This window comes from Lissotriton helveticus, chromosome 11 (assembly GCF_964261635.1).
Source record: "Lissotriton helveticus chromosome 11, aLisHel1.1, whole genome shotgun sequence".
Lineage (NCBI taxonomy): Eukaryota > Metazoa > Chordata > Amphibia > Caudata > Salamandridae > Lissotriton > Lissotriton helveticus.
Window position 1 is genome coordinate 35,560,990 of NC_136072.1, and position 9,059 is coordinate 35,570,048.

Consider the following 9,059-nt stretch of genomic DNA (forward strand, 5'->3'; position numbering starts at 1 on the left):
CTTACTAGCGGAAAATTCTATTTTGGTTTTCTTGGTATTGAGTCTGAATATTATCACAGATATAGCTATTGAATTCTTATGCTAGAGTGTGAATGACTAGAGGTTTTTCTGCTAAAATTATTATTTTGATTTCCATTTAATTTCGTTACCAATGTCAATCGCAAATTACTGGGCACTTGCATTGACTATTTTACTATGGATTCAGATTTAGGTGAAAGGATACTGCAGGCAATAAGCAACACCCCATCAGCTGATTTATATTCTACTAGCAGCCCGTCCCGACCTTGTCCGGGAGCAATCATGCTTTCGGGACCCCCGCCCGCCCGGACATTGTGCAGCAGCAGCCCGGCCCCCCCGCCCGGCCCGACATTTTCAAGCAGCCTGGGCCCCCACCCGCCCCGTCCCCTCCCCTGCCCGCCCGTCCCCCGCCTGCCCCGACATTAACAAGCAGCCTGAGCCCCCGCCCGCCCCGTCCCGTCCCCCGCCCGCCCCCCGCCTGCCCCGACCCCTGCCTGCCTGGAGCCTTACCACAGCCGCCGCTCCTCCCCCGCGCTCCTCATTTCACCGCTCCGCCGCTCCTCGACGCTTACCGCTCCTCCCGCCTGTCCGCCGGTCCTCACCGCCATTCCGCCGTTCGTCACCGCTCCTCCCCCGTGCCATGTCCACCGCTCCTCCCCCGCGCCATGTCTGCCGCTCCTCCTTGCGTTCCTGGACGCCGCTCCTCTCCGCGCTCCTGACGTCAGCACGCAGGTCGCAGCCGGCGCTACTTCGAAGGGACTACTTTTTTGTTTAATGTAAATTTTTTAAATAACGCATATTTTTTAAATTTATATAGCCTATGTCCATCTGCACACCCTGACAATTACAATGATGTATCGGGTGTGTGGATTGGCGCTGTGGTTCCCGAGTTTACCCGCCTCAAAGGTGCAAAGTTCTTCCTTTATAATAGTAGTATAGATATAGATATAGATATAGATTTTATACAATAAAGACGTATTCATTCAACACCTCCTGTGCAGTGTTGAGGCCGGGTGTGGGAGACGGTCAGGTTCTGTGCTATGTGATGGTGGGCCAGGATCCAGAGGGTAAAGTTGTCAGCCTGCACACTGCATCCCCACAAAGTCTGGCTGGTTTTATCCTCCCTGTAACTACCTCCTTATGTGCACACGCCGTGCATTACATCTTTTTACCACGAGCGGGCGCACGAGTCCTGCAGACACCTTTCAATGTGGTTGTCTTCCAGGTTTGTCTCCTTGCTGTTCCTGTGTTACAAAGCACTTCACTTCACCATCTTGTGTGGGAGTATAAAGTGCCGTGCCGTCCTGTACGTCTACACCATGGATGAAAACATTCCTCTGCGTTCCTCAGTCACCAGTGTGCTAAAGCATTATTTCTTGTTCTTCTACCTCTGGTATTTTAAAGCAGTGTTCGAAGGCAGGGCCAAGACAGGGCCGGGGGTGCGACTCCTTGAGAGACTGGGCGCCCGGGGAGCAGCAGCACCCCAAACTCGCTCAAGATGAGTCCGAGAGCCGCTGTCTGCTGTGAGGGGTTGTGTGTGTGCAGGGGGCACTACACAACGGCACCCGCCAGCAGCCCCCGACCTTTCATGTTCCTGGAATTCAGTTGGCATCATGCCCCTTACGACCCCTGGCCTGCCCTCTGCGGCCCCCAGACTCCGAGAATGCAAGGGCAGATGCAAGAACAGAAGGGAGACGGGGCTCAGATAAGCACTGTTTGCTTTCTTTTGCTTGGCCTGGACTGGAACATTGGCGCATGCATCACACACAATGGGTTTATTTTGCAGGTAGATGCAGTGCATTCAAATGTCTCTTTCTGATGATGGATTACGAACAAACTGGGTTCATTTGGCAGCAGATTTCTTCACTCCCTCGTCTGCTGCTGAAAGTCTGATTCACCCGTCCAGCGCCCGCTCTCTACCCTTCGCCTGCTCTCTCTCCTCCGCCCACTCTCTCCCCTCCGCCCGCCCTGGAAAGCAGAGACGAAACCAAACTCGGGCGAACAGCAGGCCGTGAAGTGCTTGGCTTGCCTGGGACCGGGTACGGAGCCGCAAACCTGCCAACAGTCTTTGGACATTTCGAGTTTTAAAAACAACAATTCACAGAAAAGAAACCACATAACTTGTAACGCAAGATGAACTTACTGGCAATCAGACTATATGACATGAAGCCCTAATCAATAACCATGTCCGCCCGGTCCGCTGCTCCTCACCAGCCGCTCGTCACCGCTCCTCCCCCGCGCCATGTCTGACGTGAGCACGCAGGTCACTGCCGGCACTACTTCTCAGGGACTATTTTTTTAAATATAACATATTTTTTTACTTTATATAGCCTATGTCCATCTGCACACTCTGAGGATTACAAAGATGTATCGGGTGTGTGGATTGGCGCTGTGGTTCCCGAGTTTACCCGCCTCAAAGGTGCAAAGTTCTTCCTTTATAATAGTAGTATAGATAGATTTTTGCATAGTCAGGTTTGGCTGGACAGTATTTCTGCTTTGTTACATAGTATGCCTCACATCCACCAAAATATTATTCATGCCCTTTATTCAGCAATAAATATGTTAAAGTATTCAAAAGTAAAATATGAAATCAAATATCAAGAAAGTTTTAAGACATGAAATGCAAATGAAAGGGATGGTTGAAACAAAATGGAGACAAAGTAAGAGGGAAAATGAAGGAGACATGATAAAATCAGCTGCTTTTGTGTATAGCACTTTGGGCCCGATTCACAGAAGTAACTTAAGACAAAATCCTAAACGTACTACTTTTGGTATTCACAGAAGTTAGGGTTTTGTCTTAAGTTTGTCTTAAGACAGACTTAAGACAGACTTAAGTTAGGATTTTGTCTTAAGTTTGTCTTAAGTCTGTCTTAAGTTTGTCTTAAGACAAACTTAGGACAAAATCCTAACTTCTGTGAATACCAAAAATAGTAAGTTTAGGATTTTGTCTTAAGTTAGTTCTGTGAATCGGCCCCTTAGAAAGGGCAATAAAGAAAATATATAAAGAAAAAAGATACCTGTCGTTGAAGATGGTAAGTTTGTATTTTCTGATTTCACCGTGGCGGTTACTGTGGATGTATGGTTTGAAGTTTCTTGTTACAGAAAAAACAGATATTCATATTGTGAATTAACTGAAACACTAATCTGAAACTGTTATCAGTGCTGGGTAGCGCACTATGTAATAGATTTGGACCCTTGAGTGGGCCATTATAATTAAAGTCATTTTTCCACTTTCTGAATTCCTATTACTATAGGTTAAAACTCTTTCAGATTGCTGCAATATTGAGAAAATACATTTTGGAGAATAAAATGCAGGTCATTCACCTGCTGTGCCAACACCAACATATATTTCTCTTTATTTCCTCTGAAAACTATCCCAGCCTGCAGCTAGTGAATCCTCAAGCTAGATTGCAACAGCAAAGATGTATATCCGATTAATTTACAATTTTCAAGGGCCACATAATTTGAGTTCTAAGCCCTTTGTTACCATAAGGCCTCTCGTAATAAGGATTTTATGATAGTTTTAGATTTAAGAAGGAGCAGTCTTTAGCTAAAAAGCAACCGAAGCACCATTCGAGCACTTTGGGCCTGATTGACAAACATGAATTTACACTTTAGTGTAAATATAAGATTTTTTGCAATTCACAAATATATTTAAAAGTAGTATCTTTATTACTACCTATCTTTTAATGTGCAGATTTTATGTCGCTAATGTGGAGATTCCTCAGTTGCAAAGAAACTACTCATGTAATAACGTTTGGAATTGCAAATAACCATAGACTTGAAAATATGTGTAAAATTACCTTTGTGAATCAGGCTATCTGTGACCATTAACATTACATGGTCAATTTTGACTAGTTGGATAGTATATTTGATGTGTTATATTGGATGTCCCACATTTACAACATTACTTTTCAGGCCCTCTTTTTAAACAGGGAAAATGTTCAAGTTTTGAAAAGTAAAATACAGAAAACAAGAAGTCAGTAGATGAGTAAGAGAAGAAAGGGAAATAGAAGGAATTTTGGAAAGAAAACAAAACAACGGAAAACATGATAGACCGATGATAAAATGAGAAGTGTTTGTGCATCACGATAAAAAACAGCAACAAGAAAAATGAAGAGCCAAAAATGATACCTGCAGTTGAAGGTGCTGTGCTTTTTTGTTCAGATTTCACTGTGTTGTTTTCCATGGAAGTGGGTTTTATTTATTTTTTTAGATGAGAAAAATAGAAGACATTAATAATATTGTGAATGAACAAATGTAGAAATCTAAAATGTACATTAGTGATGCTTTTCAACATCAGGTAGCAAATTTAGGTCCTTAATATGATATTGTCACTATAAATACTTTAATTTTTGCTCTTTTATAATTCCTGTTACTGTCGCTTTCAGTTCTTTCAGTTTAGTGAAATAAAGGCAAAATATGTTTTGAGAGCATAACTTGTAGGCCGCACTCTTACTAGTGAAAATGTCCATATTGTTTTTCTTGGTGTTCAATCAGAATACTATCAAAGCTATGGATAGTGGATTGTTATGCTAGAGTGTGATTGTACAGAGGTTTCGCTGCTAAAATTATTATTTTGATTGCCATGTAATTTCTTTACCAAGGTCAATCGCAAATAACTGGTCACTTGCATTGATGTTTTTACTGTGGATTCAGATTTAAGTGGAAGGATACTGCAGCCAAAAAGCAACAGCCCATCAGCTGATTTATTGTCTAGTGAGTTTTGCATAGCCAGGATCGGCTGGACAGTATTTCTGCTTTGTTACATAGTATGTCTCAAATCCACCAAACTATTATTCATGCCCTTTATTCAGTAATAAATATGTTTAAGTATTCAAAAGTAAAATATGAAATCAAAAATCAAGAATTTTTTAAGGCATGAAATGTAAATGAATGGGATGGTTGAAACAAAATGGAGAAAAAGAAAGAGGGAAAATGAAGAGACATGATAAAATCAGCTGCACTTGTGTATAGCACTTAGAAAGAGCAATAAAGAAAATATATAAAGAAAATAGATACCTGCTGTTGAATATGGTAAGTTTGTACTTTCTGATGTCACCAAGGCTATTACGGTGGATGTATGGTTTGTTGTTTCTTGTTACAGAAAAAAAGACATTCATATTGTAAATTAACTGAAACATTAATCTGAAACTGATATTAGTGATGGATAGTGCACTATGTAAGAGATTTGGACCCTTGAATGGGCAATTATAATGAAAGTCATTTTTCCACTTTCTGAATTCCTATTACTATAGGTTACAACTCTTTCAGGTTGCTGCAATATTGAGAAAATACATTTTTGGAGAATAAAATGCAGGTCATTCACCTACTGTGCCAACACCAACATATATTTCTCTTTATTTCCTCTGAAAACTATCCCAGTGTGCAGCTAGTGAATCCACAAGCTAGATTGCAACAGCAAAGATGTATTTCCGATTAATTTACAATTTTCAAGGGCCATATAATTTGAGTTCTAAGCCATTTGTTACTATCAGCCCTCTCGTAATAAGGATTTTATGATAGTTTCAGATTTAAGAAGGAACAGTCTTTAGCTATAAAGTAACAGAAGCACCATCCGAGCACTTTGGGCCTGATTGACAAACATAAATTTACACTTTAGTGTAAATGTAAGATTTTTTGCAATTCACAAATACACTTAAAAGTAGTATCTTTATTACTACCTATCTTTTAAAGTGCAGATTTTATGTCACTAATGTGGAGATTCCTCAGTTGCGAAGATACTACTCATGTAATTACGTTTGGAATTGCAAATAACCGTAGACTTGCAAAAATGTGTAAAATTACCTTTGCGAATCAGGCTCTGACCATTAACATTACATGCTCAATTTTGACTGGATGGATAGTATATTTGATGTGTTATATTGGATGTCCCACATTTACAACATTACTTTTCAGGCCCTCTTTTTAAACAGGGAAAATGTTCAAGTTTTAAAAATTAAAATATAGAAAACAAGAAGTAAACAGATGAGTAAGAGATGAAAGGGAAATGGAAGGAATTTTGGAAAGAAAACAAAACAAAGGAAAAATGATAGACAGATGATAAAATGAGAGTGTTTGTGCAACACGATAAAAAACATCAACAAGGAAAATGATGAGCCAAAAAGGATACCTTGAGCTGAAGGTGCTGTGCTTTTTAGTTCAGACGCCACTGTGTTGGTTTCCATGGAAGTGGGTTTTATTTTTTTTAGAGGAAAAAAACAGAAGACATTAATATTGTGAATGAACAAATGTAGAAAGCTAAAATTTACATTAGTGATGCTTTTCAACATCAGGTAGCAAATTTAGATCCTTAATATGATATTGTCACTAAAAATACTTTAATTTTTGCTCTTTTATAATTCCTGTTACTGTCTTTTCAGTTCTTTCGGTTTGGTGAATTAATGGCAAAATATGTTTTGAGAGCATAACATGTAGGCCACACTCTTACTAGATAAAATTTCCATATTGTTTTTCTTGGTGTTCAATCAGAATACTATCAAAGCTTTGGCTAGTGAATTGGTATGCTAGAGTGTGATTGTACAGAGGTTTCGCTGCTAAAATTATTATTGTGATTGACATGTAATTTCTTTACCAAGTTCAATCGCAAATAACTGGTCCCTTGCATTGATGTTTTTACTGTTGATTCAGATTTAGGTCAAAGGATACTGCAGCCAATAAGCAACACCCCATCAGCTGATTTATTGTCTATTGATTTTTGCATAGTCAGGATTGGCTGCACAGTATTTCTGCTTTGTTACATCGTATGTCTCACATCCACCGAAATATTATTCATACCCTTTATTCAGCAATAAATATGTTAAAGTATTCAAAAATAAAATATGAAATCAAATATCAAGAAAGTTTTAGGACATGAAATGCAAATGAAAGGGATGGTTGTATCAAAATGGAGACAAAGTAAGTGGGAAAATGAAAGAGACATGATAAAATCAGCTGTGTTTGTGTATAGCACTTACAAAGAGCAATAAAGAAAATATATAAAGAAAAAAGATACCTGTTGTGGAAGATGGTAAGTTTGTACTTTCTGATTTCACCGTGGCGGTTACTGTGGATGTATGGTTTGAAGTTTCTTGTTACAGAAAAAAAGATATTCATATTGTGAATTAACAGAAACACTAATCTGAAACTGTTATCAGTGCTGGGTAGCGCACTATGTAATAGATTTGGACCCTTGAGTGGGCCATTATAATTAAAGTCATTTTTCCACTTTCTGAATTCCTATTACTATATGTTAAAACTCTTTCAGATTGCTGCAATATTGAGAAAATACATTTTTGGAGAATACAATAAAGGTCATTCACCTGCTGTGCCAACACCAACACATATTTCTCTTTCTTTCCTCTGAAAACTATCCCAGCCTGCAGCTAGTGAATCGTCAAGCTAGATTGCAACAGCAAAGATGTATTTCGGATTAATTTACAATTTTCAAGGGCCACATAATTTGAGTTCTAAGCCCTTTGTCACTATCAGGCCTCTCGTAATTAGGATTTCATGATAGTTTTAGATTTAAGAAGGAGAAGTCTTTAGCTAAAAAGCAACCAAAGCACCATTCGAGCACTTTGGGCCTGATTGACAAACATAAATTTACACTTTAGTGTAAATGTAAGATTTTTTGCAATTCTCAAATATATTTACAAGTAGTATCTTTATTACTACCTATCTTTTAATGTGCAGATTTTATGTCACTAATGTGGAGATTTCTCAGTTGCAAAGAAACTACTCATGTAATTACGTTTGGAATTGCAAATAACCATAGACTTGCAAAAATGTGTAAAATTACCTTTGTGAATCAGGCTATCTGTGACCATTAACATTACATTGTCAATTTTGACTAGATGGCTAGTATATTTGATGTGTTATATTGGTTGTCCCACATTTACAACATTACTTTTGAGGATCTCTTATTAAACAGGGAACATTTTCAAGTTTTGAAAAGTAAAATTCCCGAAACAAGAAGTCAATAGATGAGTAAGAGATGAAAGGGAAATAGAAGGAATTTTGGAAAGAAAACAAAACAACGGAAAAAATGATGGACCGATGATAAAATGAGAAGTATTTGTGCATCACGATAAAAAACAGCAACAAGGAAAATGAAGAGCCAAAAAGGATACCTGCAGTTGAAGGTGCTGTGCTTTTTTGTTCAGACGTCACTGTGTTGGTTTCCATGGAAGTGGGTTTTATTTTTTTATTAGAGGAGAAAAATAGAAGACAATAATATTGTGAATGAATAAATGTAGAAATCTAAAATGTACATTAGTGATGCTTTTCAACATCAGGTAGCAAATTTAGGTCCTTAATATGATATCGCCACTATAAATACTTTAATTTTTGCTCTCTTATAATTGCTGTTACTGTCGCTTTCAGTTCTTTCAGTTTGGTGAAATAATGGCAAAATATGTTTTGAGAGCATAACATGTACGCCGCACTCTTACTAGTAAAAATTTCCATATTGTTTTTCTTGGTGTTCAATCAGAATATTATCAAAGCTATGGCTAGTGGATTGTTAGGCTAGAGTGTGATTGTATAGAGGTTTCGCTGCTAAAATCGTTATTTTGATTGCCATGTAATTTCTTTACCAAGGTCAATCGCAAATAACTGGTCACTTGCATTGATGTTTTTACTGTGGATTCAGATTTAAGTGGAAGGATACTGCAGCCAAAAAGCAACAGCCCATCAGCTGATTTATTGTCTAGTGATTATTGCATAGCCAGGATTGGCTGGACAGTATTTCTGCTTTGTTACATAGTATGTCTCAAATCCACCAAACTATTATTCATGCCCTTTATTCAGCAATAAATATGTTTAAGTATTCAAAAGTAAAATATGAAATAAAAAATCAAAAATGTTTTAAGGCATGAAATGTAAATGAATGGGATGGTTGAAACAAAATGGAGAAAAAGAAAGAGGGAAAATGAAGAGACAAGATAAAATCAGCTGCGCTTGTGTATAGCACTTAGAAAGAGTAATAAAGAAAATATATAAAGAAAATAGATACCTGCTGTTGAATATGGTAAGTTTGT